Source organism: Diuraphis noxia, unplaced genomic scaffold (assembly GCF_037042655.1).
Source record: "Diuraphis noxia isolate RWA-SAM2 unplaced genomic scaffold, SU_Dnox_SAM2 contig0003, whole genome shotgun sequence".
Taxonomy (NCBI): Eukaryota; Metazoa; Arthropoda; class Insecta; order Hemiptera; family Aphididae; genus Diuraphis; species Diuraphis noxia.
Window position 1 is genome coordinate 82,275,557 of NW_028301713.1, and position 22,469 is coordinate 82,298,025.

Consider the following 22,469-nt stretch of genomic DNA (forward strand, 5'->3'; position numbering starts at 1 on the left):
GGGTCACGGGCACGCATTTTTCGTAGAAGTGATAACGATCTAACGTCGTACACTATTCCTACGACATCACTTCACTGCAGCTTTGTGCGCACCACGAGGGCTTTTATTCGATTAGAATTTATTTATAAAAACGTTTCTAAACATGACAATAATCAATATTTTAGTATTTAGTCTCAGTCAGTTCTGCGGAATATACATTTGTGTTAAAAAATTATTAAGTGCATAAGTGCTTGCATATTTAGAGCTTTTTAGAGCTACAAGTCCTCTGCCCTACTTATGACAGACATATATTTATTTAACATAAATTAATCTACTAGTCTACCTACTAACTGTCATCTAATCTTATTTCATATTTTTTTTTAAATTAATTATTGATGATAACTGTTTCAGTGACTAAGGCCATTGGCTACAAAATAACTTAAATAATTATTCAGTATTCTTATGGAATATATTATTACACTTAATATACTATTAATATGGTTCTCAAAAAATTACTTTAAATACTGAAATTTTATTTTTTTTCCATGGATAGATAATTTAAAAAGTAGATACTAAGAATTTTCCATTTTAACTTCTCAAAAATGCATACCAATTAGGTAAAACTTTCTACAAGAAACTTTCATCGAAGTTTTTCCCAAGGAAAACGTTTGCATACACAAAAAAAAACAAAATAATAAAATAATACAAATTTTAAAATCAATATATTCATTAGCTCAGAATGCAAAATTAATATAAAACTATTTTACTTTTAGTATCTATTTGTATAACTTACGATTGATTTTAGCTAATCAGGTTGGTGAGTTCAACTAAACAATATCAAAATATGGAGGATACAGCTGATGTCTAGAGAAGAAAATTTTCTGTGGATATTATTTTTTTCTGTTGTTGTCTAGAGCATACCTATATAAGGGAGAGTTATGTTCAACGATAAATCAATAACAAAAAAACGCTTGAACATTTGGATTGTGTCATGTGTATTGTATAAAATATGAAACAGAAGCAAAACTTTTATAAAATGTGTATTTATGTATTGAATACAATATATCCCTCATGTATACATAAAAAATTACATATTTAAATGTGCATTGTAAATTGTGTACACACAATTTACAATCTATATTTCATAACACAATAAATAAAAAAATACGACTGACATAACACTACATACATAATAAAAATAACACATGAAGCACAAGGTAAAGGAAGGATCAGCAATGGTACCCTCCAGTAAATGTATATGTTATAATTTTTATTACACGTGCATCATAAGACCGCGAGTTCACAAGGAATAATTCGATCGAAGGTAATAAATATTATGTTAAAGGTAAAATATAGGAACTATTGTATTATACTGTCATGGTCGCTTTTGGCACGATTTTCTTCCGATTAATATACATATTATACACTTTTAAGGAATAAACAAAATTAAAGCTATAAATCGATTAATCATGGTTTGGCGCATAAAACATCGGAAATAATACAGATAATAAATATGTGATTAATTAGGCATATAATATAATATAATTTGAACGTACGCACAGTAGAATGTCGTTATGTAACTTTCACAGGGTCTTTGAAGGAAAATATTAATTATTAAGTTTAAGTAAATCTGTGTGATAAATAGCGCGTTGTTGTAGAAAACTAAAACTAATTGTCTTCTATTTTAATAAAATGGAGAAATTTACTTATTTATATCTCATGATACGATGCTAAGAGCTGTATTTAGACAAATTTGATTATAGGTTAAGGTGATATTTTTAGGTATAATTTCAAAAAACTCATCACAATATAATTTTTAATAAATAATTACATAAATCATTCAACATGATATATAGGCGATTGTCATAGCTCGTTATGGACTTAGTTTCTGATTATCGGTGATCATCAGTGTGCGTTTTATTTTCATGATACTTTTTGACTTTGTTTAAAAAGTTTCAAAATTGTATCTAAAAAATTGAAAATCATTTTTACGAGGTTTTAGGTCAAAGTATATTTGAACAATTGCATTCAATTTACCGATGAAGATAAAGTAACAATATAAAGAATTATGGGTTTATTAACTTAACCGTATCATAATAAAAGCAGAAAATAAAACGAAAACAATAAGAAAGAAAATAACAATAAAAAATTTTAATTTAAAAATCTGCTTTAAACGATTGTATAATGTGAAAATATATTTTACATTTTAATCACGACTTGGATACATTATAAAATATTAATTCAAGAAGAAAAAAATTAGATTTAAAAAAAATTATTATAATTAATATTCGGAGTTCATAAAATTAAATTGCTTAAGTTTGCAGATAACATTTAAACAGTTTTACTTAAGCTAACATGATTACCAAAAGGATTATTGTTTACAGACTAATTTTATTCTTCGTTTATATACTATTAGATAGTTTAAGTATAAAATAAACGGGTATTATACAATATACATAATATTATATATTTTACCTACATTAATTTGAACATTCAAACTTAGAAAAATGTTAAGAGCGACAATATCTCTAAAAAACGATTATCACACATTGATAAAATTCATATTTTTTGTTCGTAACCCAAGTACATAATAAATTGTTTTTATAGTATTTCAAGGCATCATCGTACTAGATGTGTACAAGATAAGGTTCGTATTAATATTTTAATATAATATAAAACATAATGATCAAGTTGTAATGATAGCTATTTATTATCATTAATAAATATTTAAATAATTTAAATAATTTATTTAATTTATTAAAATAATTTTACAATACTAACATGCCAAATTGAACGAATTCCGTCGGTATTATTTTTGTTAGGTACCTACTATTTTATATCTTATGCATTTTGAGACATTGAGTTCAACTCACGAGATTAGGGCCGTAAACCGCGCGTGGGAATTGGTTGGGAATTAAATGAGACGAGTCTAACTACGTTTATTTTTCACGTGTTTCGTAAATCCCCGTTAAACTGCAGGCTCTGCCTTTTTATGGTGCCGTTAAAAAACATAATTTAAACTGAAATGATTTCGTAGCACCCTGAGAATACTTAAGCCCCTTGCTCATTTATATATTATAGTAATGATTTTTATAATAATAAGTACCTTTCATAGTTTCATGTGGAAAAACGTGATTAAAACGGTTCAATATTTATATCATTATTTTAATTAAATTACTTAAGTATTAAAATATGAAATTGAGAAATAGCTTCAAAAAATTTCTTAGAAAAAAAAATTTTTGTATGAGTGCGGTTAGGTAGTTAGTAGATACATTTTTTTTAAATATCCAGAGAATTCTTGCCATTTCTTGGATTATGTCTTGTGTTTAAGACGTTTAAGTAATAGACGTCTTGATAAGCTGTTTAATACATCTGGGTTGAGAATCGTCGATGACTAGGATTAAGTTTAAAATGGGAATAACCCAGTTCGACTATTTTAATGGTAACTTAAAACTTCCCATTGTCTTTTAAAATATATTTTTTTTGATATTATTACCTAGTGAAAGATCTTTAAAAGTTTCGATTATTATGTATCCAACCAACTAATATCACCAACTAACTGGTGAGGCATATTAGACATATTATACATTGCACTAACGATTTATTCTACAGGTACCTAATAAACTTGGCAGTTAATTTATACGCATGTGCACATTGAAGATATTAATTTGTTTATGTTTAAGACTATACGTTTTGACGCATTGTCATTGAGTAAGAATTCTGTCAGTTAAGTATATATTAAGATTTTTTTTATTTTTGAAAAGGTAGACGCTTGGACGACGGGAACATAAAAAAAATATAGTTAATGATTGTCAAATATCAGCCTCTTTTCCCTAAATGTTAACTATAAATAGGTTCACGAATTCAATTATAAATACAAAACTATCAAAAATAAAAAATTATATTATTTCTATTTTAGTAACTTTCGGGTGAGCCTATCAGGATTCACTGACACCGCCACATGCATCGTCAACACTAATAGCGACTTGGTCGTAAGTATATCAAAAAGTAAATTCATAGAATGTGTAGGGTGTTAAGAAATATCGTAAATTGAATCCACTTTGAAACTTAACGTGAGTCGACGACGACTAACATTGAATCGATTTTGGAGGAAAATTGGACCAGGAAGCGTTGGCGACGTGATAACATTGTTACGATGATGAAAAACGAATGTACCCCCATAATAATAATTCGTTATTATTATTGTCATGTGAACCCGTCTGTCCTTGTATAATAATCAAATTCCACCGCCCCGAGAGGATTATGTAAAAATGTCAAACATAAAAAACAACTACGATGAAAAAAAACGTACTTATATATGTATAGTGTATATACTATATGTACAATATTATGTAAACTACTTTAGTGATAAAAATATTACGTATCCGAAAAAATTGAGTACAAAACGGAAGCGATGATTTATGGGGAGAGAGGGTGGCACCGCGCTCGCTTAAAATTCTATGAATAAAAACAATGCTTCTCATACACCCATAATATTTATATATTGATATTATACAAAGAGTAATCAGTAGAGGATACTTTCAGCATGTATAAAAAACCGAGATATACGTTCATTACGAATAATTAAAAATGTTTTGATATAAATATAATGCACACATTTAATTTTAGTTATACGTCATATTAATGGCTATGGCAAGAGGATTTAGTATTTTGTATAATGCAGCACAACAATTAGTTTTTCTCCAAGGGCTCACCTCCACCTAATCTCCACAGAAATAATTATTGACAAAGGAAAAAACACAAATAATAATTTTACAAAAGATTATAATACAAATAATTAATTTAATCACACATAACATACTCAGGGTAAAAAGCTAAATTTTGGGTTGTTAACCAACAATAAACAAAGAGCACCAGTCACGGAAATCCAAAGAAAATTAACTTTTTGACCAAAAACATACCTCCCCTTACTTTTTCGACCAAAACAAAAGTATAAAAATGTAATAATTAATATTATATACTTTGTAACTAAGTAGAACATTTGTTTTTTTATTAAAAATAAAATAATATATACATATGCATTCTGTATTATGCTTTACAATAAGTAATATGGTTAATAATTTACAAAACTAGACGGCTTGATAGAACCAGTGCTAATTAAGATCAAACAATATGGCAGAACACTATTAGGTATATTGAATATTATATTATTTAATTGATTTTTTTTTAAATTTATAAATCAATTTTAAATATTTTCAATTGGTATGTAACATAATATTATCATAAAAACAATGTTAATAGATATAGGTATTTTTACATTTTAAATAATTTGTATAACATTTTATGCAACTTATAATTTTAATAATTTTCTATAAGCATAACAAATATGTATTAATTATCAATATTTTTTGTTTTGATCGAAAAGGGAATCGAAATATTTTAAATTTGGTCAAAAACTGAGGAGAATTGATCGAAAAGGGAAGGATATGTTTTTGATCAAAAATGGCCATGGTCCTTTACGGAATTCGGAAACCATAGTTAATTCTCTTACGATTGTCGTGACATGTGTTCATTGTCGTTTTATTGTCACCTGACAAACCTAAATCTTAATTTGTATCCTCAGTATGAGATATTTTATTATAATAATTATATGTGTTTATATGTATATTGTATAATTATTATAATTTGTTTGATTTCCCTTGTCAATTGTTATATTTGACCCGTTATTGCTACTCACCGAAATGTCAGTGGAAGTTGGCTCTTAGAGAAAAACTTTTTTGCTGCCTCATACAAAGTACTAAATTATGTTGTAACTGTCGTCCGACAATTCTTTTCACTTAATGATAGGTTTGAATGTTTCATAATATATTGATTTCATATCCATCTTGCACATAAATTGTAAAATTGTAAATATCTGTATATATTATATTATCTTGTACACTAATGTTATAACTTTAGGCTAATAACCTTTTGATGTTGAAGCCTTTACCTCAAAATAAAAAAAAAAATAAAAAAAAAAAAATATATTGATTAACTATTTCCATTTTTTTTGACATGAGAATTATTTCTATATTCATCGATCTTAATGTTTCTTCCTGTATATTCTTGAGTTTCAAAAAGAAAAAAAAACATTTAAAATTTATCATGAATTCTAATGTTTTATTTACCATTTTTGTTGTATGTTGCTTTATATTCATGCAGTTCGTAATTGTAAGTGTAGCTAATAAAAAAATTATGATTCCTCCAATCTTTAACATGTTATGTATCTTATTATTATATCTTCTTCCAAATTCTTCAACTAGAGTATTTTTTGGAGAAATATAATCTTCTTCGATTTATAATGAATTCAAAAAAATATTATTTCAAATTATAAATTATTTGAAAAACTAAATATTTACGTACAGTTATATACATGAGGACAATTATTCATAATCGCACTGTGTAACTTTACTGTTAATAAATAAACTGTCTGACGAACAATAGTGGATCCATAAACAAAATTTATAGAATGATGCCTGACAACGATTTTGTATTATTATAATTATAAGTCATGATGCGGTACCCGCCGTTTTGCCCGAATCGAAATTCCCGAATGAATTTTTTCCCGAATAGTATTTTACCCGAAAGTCCGAAAATCCAAAACCTGTTTTCCCGAACACATTTTTCCCGACGATTATTGTTCCCGAAGTAAAAAATTTAAAAATTTAGTTATTACTGGTGTATTTTCTATGTATTATATTTATTTATATATTTTGCTGGTCTTCAAGCCGCATATTATAATGACCCAGGTGATCGTTCGTTGAAATATTTTACACACATGATGCTAGCGTTGGCATTCGTGCCGTTGACTGAAGTTTCTCGCATTTTTTTCTCTAAAGAAAAATGATGCACCTGAAACTCTATCACCTGTAATGGAATATTTCAAAAAAATTATGTTCTTGGGGTAATAGCTCGAGGAAGAAGACGAGGGATTTATCCACGTTATCCGCCAGAAATTTGGAATCAGCACCAAGCAGCTCTGACTGGTTCGCATAAGACCAACAACGTAAGTGAGGAGTGGCACAATCGCTTCCAGCTCGTCATTGGAAAACATCATCCTGACCTTAACTCTGCTCTCGGTGAATTCCAAAAAGAACAAGGTCATGTGTAAAGATAATGATCTCAGAGCTGAGTTTAGGGCGAAAAGTGAGAGCTCAGCCAAAAAGAAAATGGCGAGACTTTCAGATGCGAATTATGGCCATAACTGCTGACTTTAATACATACCAAGAATTACATTTTCTGAAGGCAATCGCGCATAATATTATTTTGTGATATTATTTATCGATTTTAAAATATTAAACATTAGGTACATTACAGGATTTTTATATTATATTATATTATATTTTTATATTTTATGCGTATTATAATTTAATTATTTCAAAATATTTTATTTCACTACAGGATTTATTATATTATTATTAATTTTACCAATTCATTTTTATATTGTATACGTATTATAATTTATATTCGGGAAAAAAAGTTTCGGGTTTTCGAATTTTTGGGTATAATACCATTCGGGAAAAAAGGTTTCAGGTTTTCGGACTTTCGGGAAAAATACCATTCAGGAAAAAATCCATTCGGGAATTTCGATTCGGGCAAAATACCGGTAACCTCATGATACAATGTTTTTCTGTTTTTAGCCAGAACATAAAAATTAAGGTGACTTGATACCGACCGTTTTTTCGACTAAAACATACCAATCTTTGGTCCATCAGTCGTATGAACTTAATAATGCGATAAGACATTTAAAAACTTATTTAATTCGTTTTTATTTCTTGAAATCGGATTTTTTAAATAATATGGATTTAAAAATTTTGAATTTAAAAATAATGTAAATTTGATTACTTACATTGAATTAAAGTTGTGAATTCTAAAAAGTGTCATGGCCGATCTAAAGAAGACATAATAACGAATTCAAATCAGTTTTTAAAAGTCTTATCGCATTATTAGGACCATCGGACTGATGAACGAAAGATTGGATGTTTTGGTCGAAAAAACCGTCGATTTAATTTTGCTCGCACACGCAACGTAAGTTGACATGTGCAGGAGTATGCGTGAATGTTTATTTCTACTACCATTGCTTTCGTGTAACTAATGAACATATTATATACTATTATATTGGAAATTGGAAATAAATTAAATAGCAAATACCTACAATTCTTTTGCATATTTGCGATTTTTGACAAATCTGACAATGTAATTGAAAGAAAGACGGTTTTAACACTTTTCTTAATTATAATATTATTTGTATGCATCAAGAAATATTATTATGATATGTATATACTGGTATATTAGTGCACGATTTACGTCATATTAACGTTTTTATTAAAATGTTTTAAAAACATTATTCAAGTGGAATAATTATAATGCGAGATTCCTTTGTCCAATTAATATTTCTAAAACGGTTTTATAACTATTCTGTTATCATGAGGAATTGAAATAATAATATTTTTATATTATTGGTAATTATTTACACAATATTAAAATAACATAATAATAATAATGTATTTTTGCTATCTGGGTATAGTGGGTATACGTACTCAACGATATTATGAGATATCAATCATTCGATAGTATAATAGTCCAAAAGTAGAATTTGACGCTATAGTTTGAGTACATCCATCACTTTTTGATATGGTATATTTTCATCAGTGTAAACCAAAATCACCAATACAACCGTTGATTATTATACCATAGAATATATATTTCTTTGAAACTTGCCTAGTGCTATTAAATCGAAACTCAGGTAGGTTCATAATATTATGTGCATGCTATATGCAAGCCACCATCATGCTAGTACGCATAATTTAATTAAACCAATTTTGAAAAGCGAGCGTAATGAACTAATCAACCGGTATTCTACTTCTGTCTGCCATACAACTGCTATAAATTCATCAAATAACAAAATAAAATTATAAATTAAGCTATTATGATACCATCATAGCAGGCAAATGTATAACATAAATATCTTATTTCGCTTTCTTACCTTACAAAAATCTTTAACCCTAAGTCTAAAATTAATCATCACTAAAACTAGGCATATATTATGTACCGAATAGCGATTATAATCATCGGAAGGTGTGTACATTATAATATACAATATTATGCTCTAAATAAGCTCATATAATGTTATACCTAATAATGTATTAGATGTATGATTCATAATTCGTGTTTGTGTCCCGTTCTTGTCATCTCGAGAGCGAACTATGTAGCTGATTTTCTGATATTTATTATACGACGTAACGGCTTAGGTGCGGGGGAGGAAAATAAAGCACATGACAAATGAAGGGATCGTTGTACGTGTTTCCGGGATGGAGGAACGAAGGCAAAATAATATTACGCACGACCGTCTAGGAGGATGCTGTGGCGTCTGTGTGGATTATCCCTTCCGTGATGGAGGATAAAGGTCCAAAAATGAGCTGTTGATGTAGCGGGGATGGGGGGAAGGATCGAACAGCTAACAATACTGGCTACACTAATACGTTATGTAGTTATAACAACATACACACGGGTACTGCGATGACACCCGATTGTCATTTATTCTAAACGATATATTATATTAACATCAGTCTAAATAAATACATATTCATTTATTAAGAAATTTGTTTGAAATAATAATTATAGCGTGCTAAGTGGGTGAGTATACTAAATGTTTAAACCCGACAGGGGTCACTAAAAATTTACTGCAGTTTTCTTGTTGTAATTTCATATATACCACTTATTAACCTATTATATCCAGCTCGGATGCCAAGTATCAGCGTTATACATATTAATAACAGATTTTAATAATCTTTCAACATTTATTAATTTATTATATATAAATTAATGTTGAAGTTAGTGTTATTCAGAAAACAATGTCTTAGAAACTATAATGTTACATCAATATTTAGTGTAGAACAAATACAGTGTAGTTGTTAGTTCCTATTATGCTCATTCTTATATTTACACTTTTTTTAGTTGTTTAAGGTAATAAGGTAAAACATAATAAGCGTATGAGTTGGCATCTTTGTATTAAAATTTCAAGTCATAGCAGTAAGTTGATTAAATAATACTCAGTATCTCATATTAAATAGTTATGCTATACACGTCTATATTTTATTACTTATTCGAATGACTCTATTGAATAATATCAAAGTTTATTATAAATTGTGTTACAAATTCTATATGAATCAAAAGTGTCACCAACCTACAGAAACCGAAGAGCTTAACTGATTTATATTTAACACATTCGCCACCAGTGGAAAATTTCTGTTGATCTGTAAACAGACTCATAAAAATTTAGAAATTAAAAATTCTGATAATTCTAACTTGATGTAAAATAAAAAAATAATAAATCCAACGAGGTAACTAAGTGTGACAATGTTTTACTCTAAGACTAGGTACGCGTTTTCATATGTACCAATGTTACACATGTCGTTAAAATTTAATTTTTATTTAACTAAAAGTAATAGTGTTGTAAATAGCTGGAGACGGATTTTCAGAACTGTATCTAATTATACGATGTTTTATTATTATATTTTTTTTTTTTTACGAAAAGTAAAAAAAGACAAAAATAAAAATAATGTGAATAGGTTATGCAATATAACATTGTTACTCAATGTTAATTGGAACCTAATATAAATAATACGTTTTTGTATTAATACACAAATACACTCCATTCCCACTTCAATATGATTTATAGTAAATTTAATATTTTGTATTGTTTTTTTTATGTAAATTTACATTCTAGGCTGATATCCCTTGACCTATTGGCTATTGTTATAATATTATAGTATAAAAGTTCATTAGTTTGTATGCATTTATACATCTTGTACCTATAGTATTTTAAATGTTAATTGATCACTATGTTACATTAATGAAATTATTAATGATTATCGTTATTAATTTATTGGGTTTAAAGAATACAATAGAATATAATCTATCCTGCAGTTTTCATTAGAATATACTTTTGTAGATGATTTCTTTTGGTTTGCTTTAAAAACTTAATTTGTTATCAACAATATATGCTCCCATTTCAATTTTATTTTTATATAATATATAATACCCAAGTTAATTTATTTTTATACTTTTTCCAGCTATCCCCAAGTGACCTCTGAACAATCATTAATTGATGAATTTAAAAATTATTCATTTATAAATTATAATATTTATAAATCAGAACGAACTGTAGTTTCAATAAAGGTCATGAAGTTATAAAAATTAATGTGGTTTTTCGTTATGACATTTTTTCACTCCAGTAAAATCAATTAATAACGAACTTTGTGTTATATATTCAAGCGTTAAATGGTAAAGTTGAATATTTCATCTTTTTAAACTACATCAGTCATAAAATATTTGTGATCTTTACAAATATTATCCAAATTTATTCTAGAGAAGAATAAGTATTATCGAGTTCATAGTAAGTCATTCAACAGTATACGAGAGAGAATAAATAATATTATACTAAAAATTTACACGTAACCAAATTATGTAGGTGTAAAAATATACAATTTATATATACGAAACATTTATAGCATGGCGTTGCATTCGTTTTATTTTTTAAAAACCAAAAACGTGTTTTATCGGCTCTCTGAATTGATTTCAAGTGCCCGGATCATTAGTCTATGGAAAGATTTCCGAAACGACCTTTTTTTTAATGTATTTATTTTTAAAAATCATTCATATCACAACATATATATTATGTACTATAGTATGTTATTTATTTTAAAACTTTTTGGATTCATTTATCAACAAACACATAACAATTTAACGATGGTTACACGTTATCTACATCGATCTTCCACAGCAAATAGATATTCTGTATTTAATCTGATCATCGATAATAAGACGTATATCGATTATCGATTAAAAAAAACTATACTTTAGTCCAAAATCAATGTCTGTATCGATTATAGATGTATCTGATTAGAAAGAAAAACCTGAAAAATAAAATTTTAAAATACAATTATGTGTGTGAAAAATTGACTTATCTTATACATTAATCCATTTATAGGTACAAAAGTATGGTTTTGTTGTCAGCTTTTCAACTCAAACTATAGTTTTTTTTTAAATGAGATTATAAATTATAACCGCATAATATTAACTCATAGGATATTGTTTATCTTTACTTCTCCGGATCAAAGTTATACGTCAAATGATTGATGACAGCCTTAAAAATAATAGTACGCCCAAGTGTATACTTGAAAATGTTTTTCTCCCTTATTAAAGCCCAAGCGTGGGAGTTTTCGAGAGTCAATCCGAACTTGGGCAAAATATCTTCTATAGGTCCTAGTATAGAATACGTATTATACCGTCTGAGCGGTCATATATATCAACGTGACCCTATATATTATTATAGTATCTACAGTGTACATATTGTGTTGTATCATATTCGGATTTAATATTAATATTATTGTTGTCCTGATGGGCAGCTCTATTCCCCAACTACTACTGACCATTTATTTGTGTGCGTGTAAACAGATACAGCAGCTGCCGGTGTGAGTGTGTGTAGTGTATGTGTGTTTGTGATAATCATGATAAGTTTAATATGCAGCAAAAACGTATAAATATTGTAGGTCTAAATTTTGATGACTATTGCTATCTCGATACCTTAACGTACTGATACGGTCGGATGCGATTTAATGGCGTCTGTCTAGTGCTTTTTTATATGTAAAAATTATGAAGTCGCATTTGAGAGTCTAGCAAGTCAATCCTCACTGGTGTTAGATGAAATGAGCTGGGCAATCCCTAATATGGCTGAACGGCAGACTGTGTAATTTTTGCCATCGTTTGTCCTGTGCTTTTTGTATGTAAAATAGATTGAACTCGAAAACCGTGTTTAATTGTTTGGCAACCACTCACCTCAAGTGAAAATCGATTTAAGTGAAACGAAGCTAATTAGGCAATCCTACTGCGGAATTGGGTTGCAGGCAATAATATGCGAGCATTTCATTATTGGTAGGTATATGTGGATCTAACGAAGAGCGACAATAAATGTAATCAAAACTCTTCAGTTCCAATTTTATAGCTATTTGAAGTTTGTTGTTTTTACTTTTTAATTAAAAAACATCCTTCAATTTATTATGTGACACCGACTTGAATAGGTCTTGGAGTAGAAACAACATTTTCAAAAGCACATATTTGAAATAATAAGATTAATAAGAATACATTGATATAATATCCAATATCCATATCCATATAATAGAATTGTGTTTCTAAAAAATTCGTTAGGCTAAATAGGATTATAATTCTAGAAATTTACCAGGCTAAACCGATTCAAAAAAAAAAAAGAACCAAGATGTTTAAACCGCATAATTTTAATAATTCAATATCCCGATGCGTAGGGATAATGTGGGATAATTTTAAACCAGTTTGGTCCAGCCAATTTCTAGACTGTGTTATGATATTGTTAACAATAATCATTGATAAGTGCCGGAGGGCGGGAGAATTTTCTATACCCGGTGGACAAAAAAAGTCTTCACGTTTTATTATTTATTATATTAGAAAGTAGGAGTAACGGATTAAAGGGAAGATATTATCATTGTAATGGTTTTAAATAAGAATATGATTTCTTAAAATTTCCTTTATTTATTTATTCCTGCGAAAATGTGTAAACGCGTCACTGCAGGTTCATGGCAATGTTAATTTGACTATATTTGATATGACAAATCATACCATACGTTTTTGTATGACTATTGATTTTAAAATTTACTTCCGTGTCTATGTAATACACAGTTTATATTTCTGTTTATACAATTAATTATAATATATTTTACGAGTATATTTACTATGTACTATGTATAGGGTTTCTGTTCGTCCGCAAATGGTGAATTCCAACGCCCATGATACATTATGATGTTATGTATTAACTATATTTTATATACTAATTATACCGTTCTATATAGACTACTGTAGTTCTGTTTAATAGTCTCAACGACTATAATGTTATAATATCTCATTCGAACCGTGATCACGTATTTTATTGACTACGTATATTAATATGTAGGCCATCCAAAGGGTGCAAACTAAATTTGCCTTTCATATATGGTGCATAATTAACTTGTATACATAACATAATTTTTCCATCATGTTATTACTAAAGATAAACGGGCTTTATAAGAGATGGCTTACGCGTTCATAGCATTTTTTTTATAAGGAAGGAAAACATTACCATATATACCTAGGCATCTGTCGAAATCATTATCCGTTTCGATTTATATCAATAATTGTCGCTAGTTCGCATGCATTGTTTTCAATTATTATCATCATATTTATTATTTTAGTGAAAATTACAAAAACAAACAAGTAAAATAACAATGTGTCAGGAACCTACACAATGACACAATATACTAACGTATAATCGAGTCATAGATGTTTTTGAGAGTTTCAAACTTTCAAGATGCACGATATAGTACTAATAATAATAATAATATTAATAATGATAAATATAATAATACTAATTATTAGCGAATAAATTATAAAATATATATATACATAAATTCCTACAATTAGAGCTTGAATTTATAATATACAGGTACCTGTATATTTTATTAGTTTTCATCAGGGTAAATAATATATAATTTCATTTTTAATTCATACCTAATACTATAACTAATACCTTTTCAGCGCATACTATATATTAGCTTTTAACGAATAAACTTAACAAATTTATATCATATTGTGTTCCATATTTGGCTGATGTTCCTGCATCAAATCCTCGCTCAAGAATCCAAATATAATATAATATTAAGAAATAAAGTTTCCCATTGGTATCGATTTTCCGTAGTCAGGATAAACAATCACCAACGATAATATAGTATTATGATCCGCAGTGCAGCGTAATTTGAAACCGCAAAAACTCTATTTTATCAGCTGCGTCAGCAAGTCTACGAGAAACTGGTATATGAGACGTTTACGAATAGCCTATTGTTTTACGGGTTAAATGTACAATAACGAAAATCATTCTGTGAACCGTCTATGTGTATATTGTTTGTAATGTTATCAGCTGCAGTTCGATATAATACATAAAAATATAAAAACGCTATATTCATAATTTCGAACGTTTTGATTCTATAGTATAACTAGGTAACGTATAGATACATTTTAGTAATATTTTAACGTAAACTAATAATGGGTAAACTTTTAAAAAGTCAAATTCTGAACATCATGTCTAAGAAACATTAATATTATTTAATTGAATATTGAAAAATTTAATTATGCTAACATCGGTTAACAATATTATACTATCCATGTGCACCATAACCTTGTAGAAAATGTTGCGCACTTAAAATTAGTAAAATTAAAATTAACTACGTGTCAAAGGATGCATTGCTACATCATTCTCGTATGTTATAACATACCTGTACTCGTACGTACGTTATAGTTTTATATGTTTAATGTGGCTCTAATCCTAATAATAATTATTTTTTAAATTGTTATACATTCGATATGATCATTGAACGTGCCTAAACAAACTTTACCTATGTAGCGTTACAATTACCTACGTCATTGTTAATCGAAACGAGTGTGTACAGTTTAACAGTATATTCTATATGCACTTGTTGTACTTATAACTACATCCTATCGCCTTGGTCGGTAAAATTCACGTTTACTAAGATTCAATCAAAAATACTCAACGATTTTCAGTGGTTATTAGTTTTTCTTTAGTTAGAAATAAATTATTGAAAAATGCGAAAAATAGTCTCTTTTCAACGCACTCAAATCTAATAAGACCAGAATTCAAAATTTAAAAGGTGCTTTGTGAAACTTTTGCACACTTTTTCTACTTACTTAAAAAAAAGTTCTCAGAAATTAAAAATGATATTATTGTAATTCTCTAATATCAGATTAAAAAATGAAAATTAGTTAAAATAAAAGCTATTTGCGTGGACAAACACGAACTGTGGGTACGGGACACCCTATATGCACATAATATACAGAATATATTTTTAACGTTTGTGCTGCGTGTTTTAAATGAGCGTGCAACAAGGGTGGTGTGGGAGAATGGTGGATAATTTAAATAACATCGTGAAGGGGCAAGGTAATAATTTACGGTGCACACCCTCCTGCACGGACAATAGATCGAGAGCGTTATAATGTCATCAGCCGGCCCGTATATTATTATCATAATAGTGATAAACGCTATAGGCCTAAAAGGCGACACCTATATAAATTGTCTAGTTCATATTACAATATTATACATCGTCCTCGTTGTTAAAATGAAACGAAGAAAATACGAAATACCGGTTTAATATTAATGCTATCGAGCGTTTCATTATAATATATTATAGGTACTATTACGCCACTCGGCTCCTGCGACATAATGAATCCTGGGTAGTGGTTCATAATATTATACAGAATACACAATATTAGTAGACTACATGATAATAGTAATAATAATAATACCATATAAACGTTTTTGTGTTCCAGCTATTGTTGTGTGTGTGCTGCTGTCCAACGTTTTTGTAAAATATAACGATATTTTTTACTTATCTTGCTGTATATGAAAATTCAAAAAATAATCACTCAAATGACTTGAAATGACTGAAAAATAAAATAAATGTAAACAACAATATTGATTTGAACAATTTTTATGTTAGTAAAACTAATGAATACAGACATATATAAATGTATATTTATAGACAAATATTGTAATGAAATAATGTAAAAATATTATGTTATGGTTTTTTTTAAAACAAAACTATATAAAGAAATGTAGGTACTATTTTTTGTTTATTCTAAGCATAAATCCTTTATTAATTTTTATATCAAATGGTGATATCTTCATTTTTTTCAGGTAATAAAGTTCTTAAAAAGTTCTATCCCGTAAAAATGCATGTCTTGATAGTATTTCGAAGAGATTACTACTAGTGCTTATCTATAACAGCTTTTCACCCACTATAACTGCAGGAAACAGGAGAATTCAGACAAATATTTGAGCAGAAACGCTGGTGTGCAAAACCAGGGAATGTCCATTTCCATTTTATAGACATATTATATTACTCGAAAGACAACAAGAGGGTTTTCGGTGAATTATTGGGAGTTTATACTCTTCTCGACGGAGCAGAGGATGTGGCGATAACTATATGGCATGATGCAGCAATAGCAGCCACAGGATCAGCTAGAGAAGAGTCGGAAAATCAGTCTTTGCCGAAGGACTACAATCAAGGAAATACTGCCCGCATCCTTGAAATCACCACATGTATGTTCTGTGGGTAAGCGGTTAGCCGGATGATTCGGGCTAGAAAACTTGGCTATAGATATTGGTATGCCATGCATGTTGAATCCATAGATGGTGGTAGATGGAACTTTTGGAGGTGATGGTAAAACTGATAGAAGTGTAAGAAGCGTGGTGGTGGCAATTTCAAGAAGCGTGGAGGTGGCAGTTTCAAGAAGCGTGACACGGTTTCAAGAAGACCGGTGAACATATTATTAGGTTGTGGAAACTTGACTATCACCAAGGGCTGACGGTTAATGAAATGTTGAAATTATGGAGCAAGATAGACAATTTTGATATTTTTTTTCACAATTCTTTAACATATTGTATGATATATAATACTATTAATTCATCATACTGCCGTATGCATATAACTTAAATGTGATCATAAAATATTAAAAAATACGGTTTAATTTGGAGACGGGCCAGCAAAACGTAGTATATCCCATCTGAATCATCACGCATTCGTCGACAGCCGATCTAGTGCGGCCGGCTTTTGCTGTGATGTATAAACATATAATGAAATCATTTATTTTCTTGTAGAACATTTTAGAACTGCCACGTTCCTTAGGCCCTTCTCACGTTGCTTTAGTTTCACCATCACTTCCTTAAGTTTCTCCACAATCATGTTACCACCTCCGTTTCCGACATCCACTCTAGCACTCACACATCGATATGCAGCCTCGCTACTCGTCCGGTTCGTCATGCCACTTTCCCAATCACAGAACGAACACGGACTCATCATATCTTACGGGTGGGCTGGTTTCCCTGAAGTGGGCAGCATTACCATTACATATGCTTTTGGGTGGTCTTTCGGGCTTTCGGCGGCGGCTGATCTTCAAACTCGTCCTGCTAATCCTGTGTCTGTGACTGCTGCAAGTGCTGCTGCATTCCATATCTTATGACTGTTGTAGTCGAGCTCATCCTCTCGCTCCGCCAACTAATTCACGTTCGGCCGCTTGTTATAGTACACCACGCTAATCCGTCATTGCGACACAACGAGAACGTGGTCCGTCACTGTGCAGGCTCACATCCCCCGACATCGACCATTATGTTGCATCCGGGTCCAACAGTTCACCGATAGTCATCCTCTCATTGCTCTTACAGATGCAATATGTCTCCAAAAGGTTTTCCGCCACTCTAGTTTCAAGTAGTGAACATTCTCCGATTGTCTATATATACCACAGACAGCGTTTCTCCTCACATCCGTACAGTTTTACTTTAATCGGGCACTGAATTATTACTTTTTAATAATAACACAAAAACATAAAATCTATTGTAACAAAAATCGGTTTTGCGTAAATATTACCATTTTTTCTTGTCTTTCAAAAACTTCTATGCATTTTGAATCTAAATAATATCAACTATATTCATTTTTTTAATAAATGCTAATGTCAAGAATGACAGACACAAAAAACACACATCATTCAATCCTTGTAATATCCATGCATTTATTCGTTACGCTAAAAAGCTAAAAAAACAAAGCCTACAAATTTTGTAAAAACTCAGAAATACACGGAATTTCGGCATAGTCACAGTCACCTGTTCATACGTGCCTACTTTTATATTTTTACATAATGACATAAAAAGAGTTTAATAGATGCAATGCACATAAGGTCATTCTTGTCATCCGTCGCAACCGATAATAATCTATACTAGTTATATACTACTTTACACGCACACATAATATTATATATTTAATATTTTACGATAATTAATGTACATAAATTGATTGGCTTTTTTTTATTATAATACAAGATTACTCCAAGAGTATTTACAATATTAAATAGATACTATAATAATCCGTATTCTTATTTCTTCTTTTATTTTCTAAACGTCAATTCATAATAACATAAACACAGTTAAACCGGTATGGATAATATTCTGTTTAGTATTTTCTAACTACCTACACGGTACTTCGAAATACGTAAAAAAATAAGAAAGAAAGAAATAGTTGCCAGTTCAGCGATTCCTATAACGATCGTTGTCCAGCTACGCTGATGAAAACGTAAAAGATTACGATGTATTATTGTTTTTAATTCCAAAATACACATACATATATCTAACAATACGAAAGATAGCCGACTTGGAGATGTTGCCGATGCTGATAAACTGACCGCCGTTTCTTCTCATATAAGGAGAGAACGCTTACATATACATCGTGGCAATAATGAAAACTGTTAAAAAAATATTTACAAAAAATAAAATAATGCTTGTGAAAAAAAAATTGAATATCAATATTTGTAATTCTTTTTTAGTGGAATAATTGACGACACAGAAATAACCACGATGATGAGTTTTAAATATTAGTGCAGATCTTTTCTTTTACTTGAAACAATGTACATTCACATGATACTAAGACCCTATAATTTCCTAATAAGTCGTAAAAAACATCCTGGTTATTAAAAAAGCAGGTATCTGCTGTGATATACTGATATGTATAAAGTAAGTTGCAGGTATATAAATAATATTAATATTATAGATTATAGATTTAAAATTATAATAGCTACCTATACATAATATATATCTATATAATTTATACTACATAATAGAAAGAGAAATACATTTCATCAATCGTCTAATTATAATAATTTACCTATTAGATCTTATATATTGATGTAATTTCATCATATTAAGTATTTTTATATTGTAGAAATTTATGAATAAGAAGTCGGTTCTATATCCAAAATAGCGCGTAAATTATTATTGTGTTTGCAAAATTGTCTCGTGCTAAAAATTAGTAGATATACTTACATTTCTATAGACTTTTAGATTATTCTTAACATCTATGAAAATAGAGTAAAACGCGGTGTACGCGATTATTCATCCTACATCATATTAAATGACTGCCTTATTGCAATATTTGTGTTCAATTTCCAATATATGAGCTACAACGACGAATAAAATAGCGTCATTATGAAACTTGCAACACACTATACGGAATTTGAAATATCTTGTAATTTTTAATTTATATAACGATCTAAAAAAGTTATTACATTATCATTATCATTTATTTCTATGATTGATGAAAAATTTAAAAGTGTAATTTGGCAAAAAAACAAAATCTAATGCGTTGGTGGACAAACAAATAAAATGTAAATATTATGTGCAATCGTAAACCAATTAGTTTCGAACAATGAAACTCATTATAAAAAATCTTGAAGACGATTTCATATTGAATTAAAAAGCATTCCGTTAAAGAAAAGTAAAAATTAAAAAATATTTTTATCACACATAAACGTAAAATTGTTTCAACTGCTACGCTTATTCAAATGAACATTACGTATTTATTAATTGATTCATGAATAACAGACTACATACAAATTTATTTAGTAAATTATTTTTTAATTGATGATGCATATTATACGCTGAAGTATTTCACTAAATTTATGTAAATTCAATTATACTAAAAGTAGATACCTATTTATACTCATTGATTTCATGCAGTTAATAAACTCACGGATAGTCCAGAATACGACTTTAATATAATTTAATTTTAACGAAATTATAGAAATATATTTTTATTAGTTTATATATATGTATATGTATATATATATATATTTATTTATTTATTATGTCTTATTTACTTGTAAGTAATTACAAATTATATTTGCCAAAGAGTTATCAAGTTGAATAGTTGGGTAAAGTTGCAGGCTTTTCAGCCATGTAGATTATAATTATTTCTGTATATTATATGATATATATTATTATATTGAATTTCAGAATTAAAAGATAAAAATTAAGTTTGAAGTTAGTTTTGCTTTCATAACGTTGACATTAAATGGCATCAACATAACCGTACCCTTTTTTTTCACTATAACATTTTTTATGAGGTATTAATTTTAATAGAGTCTTATCAAGGATATTTTATAAAAAAATAAATTATTATTTAATATTCATACAAATCTTGTTAACATTAATCAGTTAAAGCTGATGAAAAAATATAAACTCAAAAAAAAAAAGCATGGGAGACTTTCAGTTTATCATATTACTAACAAGTCATTATCTTGAATGATTATGAACACAATATATTAAGGTATCTTATTTGAACACAAAATGAGAAATTCAGACAGTATTTTTAGTATGGAATACATATAAATTATTAAAATAAATGTATCCTATGTTCATGATTGAGTAGGGGGGGGGGGATGGGTGAAACTTATTTTTATATGTGCCTATTGAATATAAATTATATCAGCTACAAATTGAAACTAATAATAAGCTATTAAATTGAATTTAGTTCTTAGTAATAACACTAAGTTCACTTTAAAGTATAATACTTGTTAATTACAATACAATTTGTTAGTAAATTAATATGTCATTTGAAAAATTAAAAATACGTGTAATAGGTGCTTATGTTCCCCACGTCAAATATGCCCTTAGTTTGACAGAAATGATGACAGATGTTTCGCTGACATACTCTTAAGCCTTCGTCAGTCGTCACATACTTATAAAAGAGTTCTATAGAAATTAATTTACAATTGTTGACGTGTTCTTGTAATGTATTAGACGCAGTAGCAGTCCATTCCATTCCAGCTGTTATTCATTAACATCGGCTGTCGATATATTATTGTAAACTTGTATAATTATATCGATATTCAAACTTCATGCGATGAACTGACAATTAGTTTTCCATTTTACGATTGTGTTAAACTTCTTTCTTTTTTTTAAAACACCGAACAGCCGAAATATTATTATTGAATGCCAACGATAAATAGGGTTGATACAATGAAATGCAATTTCAAACAAGAAATGAAAAGAAAACTAAAAGTTAAAACATGTCGGATAAAACGATTTGAACGGAATGACTGCAATAATATTTTGACAATAATCCGACAGCACAAGAACGATGTGTAAACATCTTTCGTTTCGGTGATTTCGAAATGCTCAACAAAAAAACAACCGCCCAAATATATGCCTTTCCGGAATCTGCCAACCGTTACGAGGCGTCTATAAACTATTATATTATGTTATAAAATATTTTGAGTGTTGAACACCGAACGGCGCCGGCAGATGAGCTTATACAGTGAGTGTTCATATTTTGTTTCGATAAATTTATCAAAAAAACTCTTTATAAGCGCACTGGCGAATAAAATCAATCTATTATATTTTTATTTTCCACAGATCTTTTTTGCTTAAATTTCCATTTGAGATTTTCGTAATGCTTAGACTTTTATTGAACTGTACAAAGGTAATAATTTACTTTCTTAATTCGATCATGTCAATCGACGGATGGCTAAGTCAGCAATGACAACCACTAGAGATTTTGAATTCAAAAAATTATTCAATAAACTAT

The 22,469-nt window shown here is 28.9% G+C and overlaps 1 long non-coding RNA gene and 1 pseudogene across 1 annotated transcript in view; one reads left to right on the forward strand and one right to left on the reverse strand.

Moving 5' to 3' along the window:
* The window catches only part of LOC149057882 (uncharacterized), a 335,001-nt gene that overhangs the window by 173,066 nt on the left and 139,466 nt on the right, over positions 1-22,469 (reverse strand). The window lies entirely within an intron of this gene.
* Positions 6,494-7,251, forward strand: LOC149057883 (uncharacterized; annotated as a pseudogene).